The sequence below is a fragment of the Cetorhinus maximus genome, chromosome 8 (assembly GCF_964194155.1).
Source record: "Cetorhinus maximus chromosome 8, sCetMax3.hap1.1, whole genome shotgun sequence".
NCBI lineage: Eukaryota > Metazoa > Chordata > Chondrichthyes > Lamniformes > Cetorhinidae > Cetorhinus > Cetorhinus maximus.
Window position 1 is genome coordinate 61,807,331 of NC_135886.1, and position 14,771 is coordinate 61,822,101.

The following is a 14,771-nucleotide window of genomic DNA, read 5'->3' on the forward strand; positions in this document are numbered from 1 at the left end:
GCTGATACCGGAGAGAAGAGGCCAATGAGAGCGGTATAATAGCGCCTGAGAAACAGAGGCTGAGACCGGAGAGGAGAGGCCAGTGAGAGCGGAATAAAAGGGCACGAGAAACAGATACTGAGACCGGAGAGGAGAGGCCAGGGAGAGCGAAATAAAAGGGCACGAGAAACAGAGACTGATACCGGAGAGGAGAAGCCAGCGAGAGTGGTATAAAAGGGCGCGAGAAAGAGAGGCTGATACCGGAGAGAAGAGGCCAGTGAGAGCAAAATAAAAGGGCATGAGAAACAGAAGCTCAGACCTGAGAGGAGAGGCCGGCGAGTGCGGTATAAAAGGGTGCGAGAAACAGCGGCTGAGACCGGAGAGGAGAGGCCAGTGAGAGCGGAATAAAAGGGCACGAGAAACAGAGGCTGATACCGGAGAGGAGAGGCCAGCGAGAGCGGAATAAAAGGGCTGGAGAAATAGAAGCTCAGACCTGAGAGGTGACGCCAGCGAGAGCGGAATGAAAGGGCGCAAAAAACAGAGGCTGACAACGGAGAGGAGAGGCCAGCGAAAGCGGTATAAAAGGGCGCGAGAAACAGAGGCTGAGACTGGATAATAGAGGCCAGCGAGAGTGGTATAAAAGGGCGCGTGAGACCGAGGCTGAGACGGGAGAGGAGAGGCCAGTGGGAATGGTATAAAAGGGCGTGAGAAGCAGAGGCTGAGACCGGAGAGGAGAGGCCAGCGAGAGCGGTATTAAATGGCATGAGAAACAGAGAATGAGATCGGAGAGGAGAGGCCAGCGAGAGCGAAATAAAAGGGCGCGAGAAACGGAGGCTGATACCGGTGAGGAGAGGCCAGTGAGAGCGGAATAAAAAGGTGCGAGAAATAGAGGCTGAGACCGGAGAGGAGAGGCCAGGGAGAGCGGAATAAAAGGGCGCGAGAAACAGAGGCTGAGACCACAGAGGAGAGGCCAGCGAGAGCGGAATAAAAGGGCGCGAGAAACAGAGGCTGAGACCGGAGAGGAGAGGCCAGCGAGAGCGGAATAAAAGGGCGCATGAGACCGAGGCTGAGGTGGGAGAGGAGAGGCCAGTGGGAATGGTATAAAAGGGCGTGAGAAGCAGAGGCTGAGACTGGAGAGGAGAGGCCAGCGAGAGCGAAATAAAACGGCGTGAGATACAGAAGTTCAGACCTGAGAGGAGAGGTCAGCGAGTGCGGTATAAAAGGGCGCGAGAAACAGCGGCTGAGACCGGAGAGGAGAGGCCAGTGAGAGCGGTATAAAAAAGCGCAAGAAACAGAGGCTGAGACTGGATAGTAGAGGCCAGCGAGTGCGGAATAAAAGTGCGCGTGAGACCGCGGCTGAGACCGGAGAGGAGAGGCCAGTGAGAGCGGTATAAGAGCAACTGAGAAACAGAGGCTGAGACCGGAGAGGATAGGCCAGTGAGAGCAGAATAAAAGGGCGCGAGAAACAGACACTGAGACCGGAGAGGAGAGGCCAGCGAGAGCGTTATAAAAGAGCGCGAGAAACAGAGTCTGAGACCGGAGAGGAGAGGCCAGCGAAATTGGTATAAAAGGGCGCGTGAGACCGAGGCTGAGATGGGAGAGGAGAGGCCAGTGGGAATGGTATAAAAGGACGTGAGAAGCAGAGGCCGAGACCGGAGAGGAGAGGCCAGTGAAAGCGGAATAAAAGGGCGTGAGAAATAGAGGCTGAGACCGGAGAGGAGAGGCCAGTGAGAGCGGTATAAAAGGGCGCGAGAAATAGAGGCTGATACCGGAGAGGAGAGGCCAGTGAGAGCGAAATAAAAGGGTGTGAGAAATAGAGGTTGAGACCGGAGAGGAGAGGCCAGTGAGAGCGGTATAAAAAAGCGCAAGAAACAGAGGCTGAGACTGGATAGTAGAGTCCAGCGAGAGCGGAATAAAAGTGCGCGTGAGACCGAGGCTGAGACTGGAGAGGAGAGGCCAGTGAAAGCGGAATAAAATGGCGTGAGAAATAGAGGCTGAGACCGGAGAGGAGAGGCCAGTGAGAGCGGTATAAGAGCACCTGAGAAACAGAGGCTGAGACCGGAGAGGATAGGCCATCAAGAGCGGTATAAACGCGCGTGTTAGACCGAGGCTGAGACCGGAGAGGAGATGCCAGTGAGAGCAGTATAAGAGCACCTGAGAAACAGAGGCTGAGACCGGAGAGGAGAGGCCAGCGAGAGCGGTATAAAAGGGTGCGAGAAACAGAGGCTGATAACGGATAGTAGCGGCCAGTGAGATTGGTATAAAAGGGCGCGTGAGACCGAGGCTGAGACGGGGGAGGAGAGGCCAGTGGGAATGGTATAAAAGGGCGTGAGAAGCAGAGGCTGAGACCGGAGAGGAGAGGCCATCGAGAGCAGAATAAAAGGGCGTGAAAAGCAGAGGCCAAGTCCAGAGGGGAGAGGCCAGCGAGAGCGGAATAAAAGTGCGCGAGAAACAGAGGCAGAGACCGGATAGTAGAGGCCAGCGAGAGTGGTATAAAAGGTCGCGTGAGACCAAAGCTGAGGCGGGAGAGGAGAGGCCAGCGCGAGCGGAATAAAAGGGTGCGAGAAACAGAGGCTGAGACCAGAGAGGAGAGGCCAGTGAGAGCGGTATAAAAGTGCGCGTTAGATCGAGGCTGAGACCGGAGAGGAGAGGCCAGCGAGAGCGGAATAAAAGGGCGTGAAAAGCAGAGGCCAAGTCCAGAGGGGAGAGGCCAGCGGGAGCGATATAAAAGGGCGCGAGAAACAGAGGCTGATACCGGAGAGGAGAGGCCAGCGAGAGCGGTATAAAAGGGCGCGTGAGACCGAGGGTGAGATGGGAGAGGAGAGGCCAGTGGGAATGGTATAAAAGGGCGTGAGAAGCAGAGGCAGAGACCAGAGAGGAGAGGCCAGCGAGTGCGGTATTAAAGGGCACGAGAAACAGAGAATGAGACCGGAGAGGAGAGGCCAGTGAGAACGGTAGAAAAGGGCGCGAGAAATAAAGGCTGAGACCGGATAGGAGAGGCCAGCAAGAGCGGTATAAAAGGGTGCGAAAAACAGAGGCTGACACCGGAGAGGAGAGGCCAGCGAGAGCGGAATAAAAGTACGGGAGACACAGAGGTTCAGACCTGAGAGGAGAGGTCAGCGAGTGCGGTATAAAAGGGCGCGAGAAACAGCGGCTGAGACCGGATAGGAGAGGCCAGCGAGAGCGGAATAAAAGGGCGCGAGAAACAGAGGCTGAGAACGGATAGTAGCAGCCAGTGAGAGCGATATAAAAGGGCGTGAGAAACAGAGGCTGAGACCGGAGAGGAGAGGCCAGCGGGAGCGGAATAAAAGGGCGTGAAAAGCAGAGGCCAAGTCCAGAGGGGTGAGGCCAGCGAGAGCGGAATAAAAGAGCGGGAGAAACAGAGGCTCAGACCTGAGAGAAGAGGCCAGTGAGAGCGAAATAAAAGGGCGTGAGAAAGAGAGGCTGAGAACGGAGAGGAGAGGCCAGTGAGAGCGGTATAAAAAAGCGCAAGAAACAGAGGCTGAGACTGGATAGTAGAGTCCAGCGAGAGCGGAATAAAAGTGCGCGTGAGACCGAGGCTGAGACCGGAGAGGAGAGGCCAGTGAGAGCGGAATAAAAGGGCGTGAGAAATAAAGGCTGAGACCGTAGAGGAGAGGCCAGTGAGAGCGGTATAAGAGCACCTGAGAAACAGAGGCTGAGACCGGAGAGGAGAGGCCACCAAGAGCGGTATAAAAGGGCGCGTAAAACAGAGGCTGAGACCGGAGAGGAGAGGCCAGCGAGAGCGGAATAAAAGGGCGCGAGAAACAGAGGCTCAGACCTGAGAGGAGAGGCCAGAGAGAGCGGTATAAAAGGGCGCGAGAAACAGAGGCTGACACCGGAGAGGAGAGGCCAGCGAGAGCGGAATAAAAGTGCACGAAAAACAGAGGCAGAGACCGGATAGTAGAGGCCAGCGAGAGTGGTATAAAAGGTCGCGTGAGACCGAAGCTGAGACGGGAGAGGAGAGGCCAGCGAGAACGGTAGAAAATGTCGCGAGAAATAAAGGCTGAGACCGGATAGGAGAGGCCAACGAGAGCGGAATAAAAGGGCGCGAGAAACAAAGGCTGAGACCACAGAGGAGAGGCCAGCGAGAGCGGAATAAAAGGGCGCGAGAAACAGAGGCTCAGACCTGAGAGGAGAGGCCAGCGAGAGCGGAATAAAAGGGCGCGTGAGACCGAGGCTGAGATGGGAGAGGAGAGGCCAGTGGGAATGGTATAAAAGGGCGTGAGAAGCAGAGGCTGAGACCGGAGAGGAGAGGCCAGCGAGAGCGGAATAAAATGGCGTGAGAAACAGAGGATCAGATCTGAGAGGAGAGGCCAGAGAGAGCGGTATAAAAGGGCGCGAGAAACAGAGGCTGACACCGGAGAGGAGAGGCCAGCGAGAGCGGAATAAAAGTGCACGAAAAACAGAGGCAGAGACCGGATAGTAGAGGCCAGCGAGAGTAGTATAAAAGGTCGCGTGAGACCGAGGCTGAGACCGGAGAGGAGAGGCCAGTGAGAGCAGAATAAAAGGGCGCGAGAAACAGAGGCTGAGACCCAAGAGGAGAGGCCAGTGAGAGCGGAATAAAAGGTCATGAGAAACAGAGGCTGAGACCGGAGAGGAGAGGCCAGCGAGAGCGGTATAAAAGGGCATGAGAAACAGAGGCTGAGATTGGAGAGGAGAAGCCCTCGAGTGCGGAATAAAAGGGTGGGAGAAACAGAGGCTGAGACCGGAGTGGAGAGGCCAGCGAGAGTGGAACAAAAGGATGCAAGAAACAGACGCTGAGACTGGAGAGGAGAAGCCAGTGAGAGCGGTATGAAAGGGCCCGAGAAACAGAGGCTGAGAACGGTGAAGAGAGGCCAGCGAGAGCGGTATAAAATGGCGCGAGAATCAGAGGCTGAGATGGGAGAGGAGAGGCCAGTGGGAATGGTATAAAAGGGCTTGAGAAGCAGAGGCTGAGACCGGAGAGGAGAGGCCAGCGAGAGCGGTATAAAAGGTCGCGTGAGACCGAAGCTGAGACAGGAGAGGAGAGACCAGCGCGAGCGGAATAAAAGGGTGCGAGAAACAGAGGCTGAGACCGGAGTGGAGAGGCCAGCGAGAGCGGAATAAAAGGGCGGGAGAAACAGAGGCTGAGACCGGAGAGGAGAGGCCAGTGAGAGCGGTATAAAAGTGCGCGTTAGATCGAGGCTGAGACCGCAGAGGAGAAGCCAGCGAGAGCAGAATAAAAGGGCGCGAGAAACAGAGGCTGAGACCGGAGAGGAGAGGCCAGCGAGAGTGGAATAAAAGGGCGCAAGAAACAGAGGCTGAGACCAGATAGTAGAGGCCAGCGAAATTGGTATAAAAGGGCGCGTGAGACCGAGGCTGAGACGGGAGAGGAGAGGCCAGTGGGAATGGTATAAAAGGGCGTGAGAAGCAGAGGCTGAGACCGGAGAGGAGAGGCCAGCGAGAGCGGAATAAACGGGCGCGAGAAACAAAGGCAGAGACTGGAGAGGAGAGGCCAATGAGAGCAGTATAAAATGGCGCGAGAAACAGAGGCTGAGATCGGAGAGGAGAAGCCAGCGAGAGCGGAATAAAGGGGCGTGAGAAGCAGAGGCTGAGATCAGAGAGGAGAAGCCAGCGAGAGCGTTATAAAAGGGCGCGAGAAGCAGAGGCTGAGATTAGAGAGGAGAAGCCAGTGAGAGCGGTATAAAAGGGTGCGAGAAACAGAGGCTGAGACCGGAGAGCAGAGGCCAGTGAGAGCGGTATAAGAGCGCCTGATTAACAGAGGCTGAGACCGGAGAGGAGAGGCCAGTGAGAGTGGTATAAAAGGGCACGAGATACAGAGACTGAGACCTGAGAGGAGAGGCCAGTGAGAGCGGTGTAAAAGGGCATTAGAAACAGAGACTGACAACGGTGAAGATAGGCCAGCGAGAGCGGTATAAAAGGGCGCGTGAGACCGAGGCTGAGACGTGAGAGGAGAGGCCAGTGGGAATGGTATAAAAGGGCTTGAGAAGCAGAGGCTGAGACCGGAGATGAGAGGCCAGCGAGTGCGGTATTAAAGGGCACGAGAAACAGAGAATGAGATCGGAGAGGAGAAGCCATCGACAGCGGTATAAAAGGGCGCGAGAAACAGAGGCTGAGACCGGATAGGAGAGGCCAGCTAGAGCGTTATAAAAGGGCGCGTGAACCAGAAGCCGAGACTGGAGAGGAGAGGCCAGCGAGAGTGGTATAAAAGGGCGCAAGAAACAGAGGCTGAGACCGGAGAGGAGAGGCCAGTGCGGGCGCTATAAAAGTGCGCGTTAGACCGAGGCTGAGACCAGAGAGGAGAGGCCAGCAAGAGCAGAATAAAAGGGCGCGAGAAACAGAGGCTGAGACCGGATAGTAGAGGCCAGCGAGAGCAGAATAAAGGGGCGCCAGAAGCAGAGGCTGAGACCGGAGAGGAGAGGCCAGTGAGAGCGGTATAAAAGGGTGCGAGAAACAGAGGCTGAGACCGGAGAGGAGAGGCCAGTGAGAGCGGAATAAAAGGGCGCGAGAAACAGAGGCTCAGACCTGAGAGGAGAGGCCAGCGAGAGCGGAATAAAAGGGCGCGTGAGACCGAGGCTGAGATGGGAGAGGAGAGGCCAGTGGGAATGGTATAAAAGGGTGTGAGAAGCAGAGGCTGAGACTGGAGAGGAGAGGCCAGCAAGAGCGGTATAAAAGGGCGCGAGAAACAGAGGCTGACACCGGAGAGGAGAGGCCAGCGAGAGCGGTATAAAAGGGCGCGTGAGACCGAGGCTGAGATGGCAGAGGAGAGGCCAGTGGGAATGGTATAAAAGGGCGTGAGAAGCAGAGGCTGAGACCTGAGAGGAGAGGCCAGCGAGTGCGGTATTAAAGGGCACGAGAAACAGAGAGTGAGACCGGAGAGGAGAGGCCAGCGAGAGCGGTAGAAAAGGGCGCGAGAAACAAAGGCTGAGACCGGATAGGAGAGACCAGCAAGAGCGGTATAAAAGGGCGCGAAAAACAGAGGCTGACACCGGAGAGGAGAGGCCAGCGAGAGTGGAATAAAAGGGGAGGAGACACAGAGGCTCAGACCTGAGAGGAGGGGCCAGAGAGAGCGGTATAAAAGGGCGCTAGAAACAGAAGCCGAGACTGGAGAGGAGGGGCCAGCGAGAGCGAAATAAAAGGGCGTGAGAAACAGATGCTGAGACCGGATAGTAGAGGCCAGCGAAATTGGTATAAAAGGGCGCGTGAGACCGAGGCTGAGACGGGAGAGGAGAGGCCAGTGGGAATGGTATAAAAGGGCGTGAGAAGCAGAGGCTGAGACCGGAGAGGAGAGGCCAGCGAGAGCGGAATAAACGGGCGCGAGAAGCAAAGGCAGAGACCGGAGAGGAATGGCCAGCGAGATCGGTATAAAAGGGCGCGAGAAACAGAGGCTGAGATCGGACAGGAGAAGCCAGCGAGAGTGGAATAAAGGGCCGCGAGAAGCAGAGGCTGAGATCAGAGAGGAGAAGCCAGCGAGAGCGGTATAAAAGGGTGCGAGAAACAGAGGCTGAGACCGGAGAGGAGAAGCCAGTGAGAGCGGTATAAAAGGGTGCGAGAAACAGAGGCTGAGACCGGAGAGCAGAGGCCAGTGAGAGCGGTATAAGAGCACCTGATAAACAGAGGCTGAGACCGGAGAGCAGAGGCCAGTGAGAGCGGTATAAGAGCAACTGATAAACAGAGGCTGAGACCGGAGAGGAGAGGCCAGTGAGAGCGGTATAAGAGCGCCTGATTAACAGAGGCTGAGACCGGAGAGGAGAGGCCAGTGAGAGCGGTGTAAAAGGGCGTGAGAAGCAGAGGCTGAGACCGGAGAGGAGAGGCCAGCGAGAGCGGTATTAAAGGGCACGAGAAACAGAGAATGAGATCGGAGAGGAGAAGCCATCGACAGCGGTATAAAAGGGCACGAGAAACAGAGGCTGAGACCGGATAGGAGAGGCCAGCTAGAGCGTTATAAAAGGGCGCGAGAAACAGAAGCCGAGACTGGAGAGGAGAGGCCAGCGCGAGCGCTATAAAAGTGCACGTTAGACCGAGGCTGAGACCAGAGAGGAGAGGCCAGCGAGAGTGGAATAAAAGGGCGCGAGAAACAGAGGCTGAGACCGGATAGTAGAGGCCAGCGAGAGCGGAATAAAAGGGCGCGAGAAACAGAGGCTGAGACCGGATAGTAGAGGCCAGCGAGAGCGTTATAAAAGGGCGGGAGAAGCAGAGGCTGAGACCGGAGAGGAGAGGCTAGTGAGAGCGGTATAAAAGGGTGCGAGAAACAGAGGCTGAGACCAGAGAGGAGAGGCCAGCGAGAGCGGAATAAAAGGGCGCGAGAAACAGAGGCTGAGACCGGATAGTAGAGGCCAGCGAGAGCGGAATAAAAGGGCGCGAGAAACAGAGGCTGAGACCGGATAGTAGAGGCCAGCGAGAGCGGTATAAAAGGGCCCGAGAAGCAGAGGTTGAGACCGGAGAGGAGAGGCCAGTGAGAGCGGTATAAAAGGGCGCGAGAACCAGAGGCAGAGATCAGAGAGGAGAAGCCAGCGAGAGCGGTATAAAAGGGTGCGAGAAACAGAGGCTGAGACTGGAGAGGAGAGGCCAGCGAGTGCAGTATTAAGGGGCACGATAAACAGAGAATGAGATCGGAGAGGAGAGGCCAGTGAGAGTGGTATAAAAGGTCGCGTGAGACCGAGGCTGAGACGGGAGAGGAGAGGCCAGCGCGAGCGGAATAAAAGGGCGCGAGAAACAGAAGCTGATACCGGAGAGGAGAGGCCAGTGAGAGCGGTATAAGCAACGCCTGAGAAACAGAGGCTGAGACCGGAGAGGAGAGGCCAGCGAGAGTGCTATAAAAGTACGCGTTAGACCGAGGCTGAGACCGGAGAGGAGAGACCAGTGAGTGCAGAATAAAAGGGCGCGAGAAACAGAGGCTGAGACCCAAGAGGAGAGGCCAGTGAGAGCGGAATAAAAGGTCATGAGAAACAGAGGCTGAGACCGGAGAGGAGAGGCCAGCGAGAGCGGTATAAAAGGGCATGAGAAACAGAGGCTGAGATTGGAGAGGAGAAGCCCTCGAGTGCGGAATAAAAGGGTGGGAGAAACAGAGGCTGAGACCGGAGTGGAGAGGCCAGCGATAGTGGAACAAAAGGATGCAAGAAACAGACGCTGAGACTGGAGAGGAGAAGCCAGTGAGAGTGGTATGAAAGGGCCCGAGAAACTGAGGCTGAGTTCGCAGAGGAGAGGCCAGAAAGAGAGGCATAAAAGAGCCTGAGAAACAGAGATGGAAACGGAGAGGAGTGTCCAGTGACAGTCGTATAAAAGGGCGCGAGAAACAGAGACTGAGACGGGAAAGGAGAAGCCAGCGAGAGCGTTATAAAAGGGTGCGAAAAAGAGAGGCTGAGATCGGAACGGAGAGGCCAGCGAGAGCCAAATAAAAGGCGCGAGAATCAGAGGCTGAGACCTGAGAGAAGAGGCCAGCGAGAGCGGTATAAAAGGGCACGAGGAGTAGAGGCTGAGATCGGAGAGGAGATGCCAGCGAGAGCGGCATAAAAGGGCGCGTTTGACAGAGGCTAAGAACGGAGAGTAGAGGCCAGTGAGTGATTTATAAGTGCGCGAGAGAGAGAGGCTGAGACCGGAGAGGAGAAGCCAGCGAGAGATGAATAAAAGGGTGCAAGATACAGAGGCCGAGACCAGAGAGGAGACGCCAGCGAGAGCGGTATAAGAGCGCCAGAGAAACAGATACTGAGACCGGAGTGGAGAGGCCAGCAAAAGCGGTATAAAAGGGCGTGAGAAACAGAAGCCGAGACCGGAGAGGAGAGGTCGGTGAGAACGGTATAAAAGCGCTGGAAAAATAGAACCTGAGACCGGAGAGGAGAGGCCAGCGAGAGCGGTATAAAAGGGCGCGAGAAACAGAGGCTGAGACCGGAGAGGAGTGGCCAGCGAGAGCGGTATAAAAGGGTACAGAGACAGAGGCTGCCACCAGAGAGGAGAAGCCAGCGAGAGCGGTATAAAACAGCACGAGAAACAGAGGCTGAGACCAGAGAGGAGAGTCCAGCGAGAGTGGTATGAAAGGGCACATGAAACAGAGGCTGAGACCGGAGAGGAGAATCCAGTGAGAGCGATGTAAGAGGGCGCGAAAAACAGAGGCTGAGACCGGAGAGGAGAGGCCTGGGAGAGCGTTATAAAAGGGCGCGAGAAGGAGAGGCTGAGACTGGAGAGGAGAGGCCAGCGAGAGTGGTATAAAAGGGCGTGAGAAACAGAAGCTGAGACCGGAGAGGAGAGTCCAGCGAGAGTGGTATGAAAGGGCGCATGAAACAGAGGCTGAGACCGGAGAGGAGAGGCGTACCCTCAGACCCTCAGGCGTTGGAGTTCAAAGTGATATCACAACTCAAAAAGTGACATTATGCAGGGGAGGCAACTGATTGGTGAGTAGGTTCAGGTGAGTGCTCCTTCTTTTTCTACTAATTAAACTGCTGCATTCCATTAGCTTGATCAAAATAAGGTGAGGACTTTGGACTCTCGTGGGCATGTTTGGAATGGAATAGGGCCCCTAGTGTAGTTAGTAAGCTTTAAAGGGATTAACTAATGAGCTTAATCTAAAGGGAAGTCATGACAGTAGAGCTCACACCCATGATATGCTCCTCCTGCGCTATGTGGGAATCATGACCATATGTGTAGGAAGTGTGTCCAGCTGCAGCTACTGGCTAACTGCATTCTTGATCTCGAGCTGCAGGTGGACTCACTGTGGAGCATCCACGATACTGAGATTGCCGCGCACTGCAAGTTAAGTGACGTGGTCACAGGTAAAGACTGAACAGGCAGAAAGGGGATGGGTGACCACCAGGCAGAGTAGAGGATGGCAGGTGGTTTAAGAGTCCCCTGTGGCCATTCCCACCTCTAATAGATAAACCGTTTTGGATACTGTTGGGAGAGGTGACTTCTCAGGGGAAAGCAGCAGCAGCCAAGTCCATGGCACCACGGGTGGCTCTGTCGCACAAGAGGGGAGGAAGAAGAGTGGCAGGGCTATAGTGATAGGGGATTCAATAGTAAGGGGAACAGATAGGCATTTCTGTGGCTGTAAAAGGGCCTCCAGGATGGTATGTTGTGTCCCTGGTGCCAGGGTCAAGGATGTCTCGGAGAGGCTGCAGGGAATTCTGAAGGACAGTGAACAGCCAGTGGTCTAGATACCAGTGACATACGTTAAAAAAAGGGATGAGGTCCTACAAGTCGAATATAGGTAGTTAGGATGTAAATTAAAAAATAGGACCTCAAAGGTATTAATCTCAGGATTACTACCAGTGCCACGTGTTAGCGAGAGTAGAAATAACAGGACATACCGGATGAATACGTGGCTGAAGAAATGGTGTAGAGGGGAGGTATTCAGATTCCTGGGGCATTGGGACCAATTCTGGGGAAGGTGGGACCAGTACAAACAAAACAGGTTGCATCTGGGCAGGACTAGGACCAGTGCCCCTGGGGTGTGTTTGCTAGTGCTGTCGGGGAGGGTTTAAATTAGAATGGCAGGGGGATGGGGACCTGAGCAAGGAAACAGAGGAGGGGGAAACAAGGATAGAAACAAAAGACAGAAAAGTAAGAAGCAAAAGTGGAAGCAGAAAAAACAAGGGCGATAAACAAATGGGGTCATAGTGTAAAATAAAGTTAAGATGACTAACAAAGTTAAAAAGACAAGTCTAAAGGCATTGTACCTTAATGAGCGGAGCATTCGCAATAAGGTAGATGAATTAACAACGCAAGTAGATATAAACGGCTATGATGTAGTTGCAATTACGGAGACATGGCTGCAGGGTGACCAAGGATGGGAACTAAACATCCAGGGGTATTCACTATTTAGGAAGGACAGACAAATAGGGAAAGGAGATGAGGTAGCATTGTTAGTAAAGGAGGAAATCAATGCAATAGTGAGGAAGGAGATTGGCTCGGAAAACCATGATGTGGAACCAGTTTGGGTGGAGTTAAGAAACACCAAGGGGCAGAAAACATGGGTAGGGGTTGTTTATAGGCCCCCAAACATTAACGGAGATGTAAGGGAAGGCATTAAACAGGAAATTAGAGACACATGCAATAAGGGTGCATCTGTAATCATGGATGACCTTAATCTACATATAGATTGGACAAACCAAACTAGCAATAATACTGTGGAGGATGATTTCCTGGAGTGTGTACGTGATGAATTTTTAGACCAATACGTTGAGGAACCAACTAGAGAGCAGGATATCCTAGACTGAGTATTGTGCAATGAGAAAGGATTAATTTCCCATCTTGTTGTGCCTTAGGGAAGAGCGACCATAAAATGATAGAATTGTCCATTCAGATGGAGAGTGAAGAAGATGTATCCGAAACTAGGGTCCTGAATCTAAATAAAGGGAACTAAAGAGGATATGGGGCACGAGTTGGCAATGATAGATTGGGGAACTTTACGAAAAGGGTTGCTGGGATAGGCAATTGCTAATATTTAAGGAACATATGCATGAATTACAACAATTATTCATTCCTGTCTTGTGCAAAAATAAGAAGGAAAGGTGGCTCAACCATGGATTACAAAAGAAATTAGGGATAGTATTAGATCCAAAGAAGAGACATACAAAATTGCCAGATAAAGCAGCAAGCCTGAGGATTGGGGACAGTTTAGAATTCAGCAAAAGTTGACAAAAAGATTGATCAAGAAGGGGAAAATGGAATATAAGAGTAAACTTGCAGGGAACATAAAAACTGACTGTAAAAGTTTCTATAAATATGTGAAGAGAAAAAGATTAGCAAAGACAAATGTAGGTCCCTTACAGCCAGAAATGGGGGAAACTATAATGGGGAACAAAGAAATGGCAGAAGAATTGAACACATATTTTGGTTCTGTCTTCACAAAAGAGAACATAAACAATTTCCCAGAAATGCCAGGGAACCAAGGGTCTAGTGGGAGGGAGGAATTGAAGAAAATCAGTATTAATTTTTTAAAAAATGGTGCTCGAGAAATTAATGAGGTTAAAGGCTTAAAAATCCCCAGGGCCTGATAATATACATCCCAGAGTACTAAAGGAAGTAGCCCTGGAAATATTGGATGCATTGGTGGTCATCTTCCAAAATTCTATAGACTCTGGAGCAGTGTCTACATTGGGGGGTGGCAAATGTAACCCCACTATTTAAAAAAGGAGGGAGAGAAAAAACAGAATTACTGACCAGTTAGCCTAACATCAGTAGTGGGGAAAATGCTAGAATCTTATAAAATACATGGTAACAGAACACTTGAAAAGCATTAACGGGCTTAGACAAAGTCAGCATGGGTTTATGAAAGGGAAATCATAGTTTAACTAATCTACTGGAGTTTTTGGGGAATGTAACTGGGAGAGTAGATGAGGGGGGTCCCCTTATCTATGTGGTGTATTTGGATTTCAAGGAGGCTTTTGCAGAGGTCCCACTTAAGTGGCTAATGGGCAAAATTAAAGCACATAGGATCAGGGGTAATATACTCGCATGGATTGATAATTGGTTGACAGACCAGAAACAGAGTGGGAATAAATGAGTCTTTTTCCGGATGGCAGGCAGTGACTAGTGGTGTACTGCAGGGATCGGTGCTTGGGTCCCAACTATTCACTAGGCTGATATCGGGGATGGCAGGACTGTCATTTGAGGAGAGATTGGTTCAACGGGGCCTGTATTCACTAGAGCTTAGAAGAATGAGAGGGGGTCTGATTGAAACATATAAAGTTCTAACAGGGCTAGATAGACTAGGTGCAGGGAGGATGTTTCCCTTTGGGGAGTCTAGAACCAGGGGCCACAGTCTCAGGTTACGAGGCAGGCCATTTAGGACTGAGATGAGGAAAGATTTCTTCACTCAGAGGGTGGCCAACCTGTGGAATTCTCTACCACAGAAGGCTGTAGTGGCCAGGTCACTGAGTATATTCAAGAAAGAAATTGATATATTTTTTGGATATTAGGGGCATCAAGGCGTATGGAGAGAAAGCGAGAATATGGCGTTGAGATAGAGGATCAGCCATGATCATATTGATTGGCGGAGCAGGCTCGAAGGGCTGAATGGTCTACTCCAGCTACTAGTTTCTATATTTCTATGTTAAATCTCACAATGGCACTTTGAGAATTTTGAACTGTGTTTTTAAAAATGTGGTCAAAGTAAAAGTGGGCATGACGCTCTTAGATTGTGGTAAAAGTGCAACTGATTCACTAATCTCCTTTAAGGAAGGAAACTTGATGCTCTTACCCAGTGCAATCTCTCTGTTACTCCAGTCCCATACCAATGTGATTAACTCTTGATGCCCTCTGAGCTGGCCTGACAATCCACTCAGTTGCATCAAATTGCTATTGATGGTAGCTGTTGATGGAGAGAGCTCATTGCCACCTCTTCATGGGCAACTAGGGATGAGCAAAAAAGTGGCCTTTGCACTAACACCTACTCCCCAGGATAAATCAAAAGATGTGGGAAGTTGTTGATGCTGGTTTCTTTTCCACAAAACACTATCTATATTCCTCGCCACTTTCCTAAATGAAATATATAATACACAGCTGGAAACCTATCACTGTGGCACTTTGTAATCGGTATTTTTAATTCATTTTGCTTTGCAACCACCCCTGCTCCCTTATTCTAAACACTGGTCTCAGAGACAGCAGTGTCTCAGGGTTCTACACGTTGCCCTGCTAGAAATGTAAATTGCAACCCACACTTAAATTTACAAAAGAGCATTTGCTGTTAAATATGTTGACAGTTCAATCCTGCCAATTCACTTTCACCCCTTCTACCTAACACAAACAATGTTTGCTTCACATTTTCTCATGTTTTCCATCTTACATCTTAAAAAGAT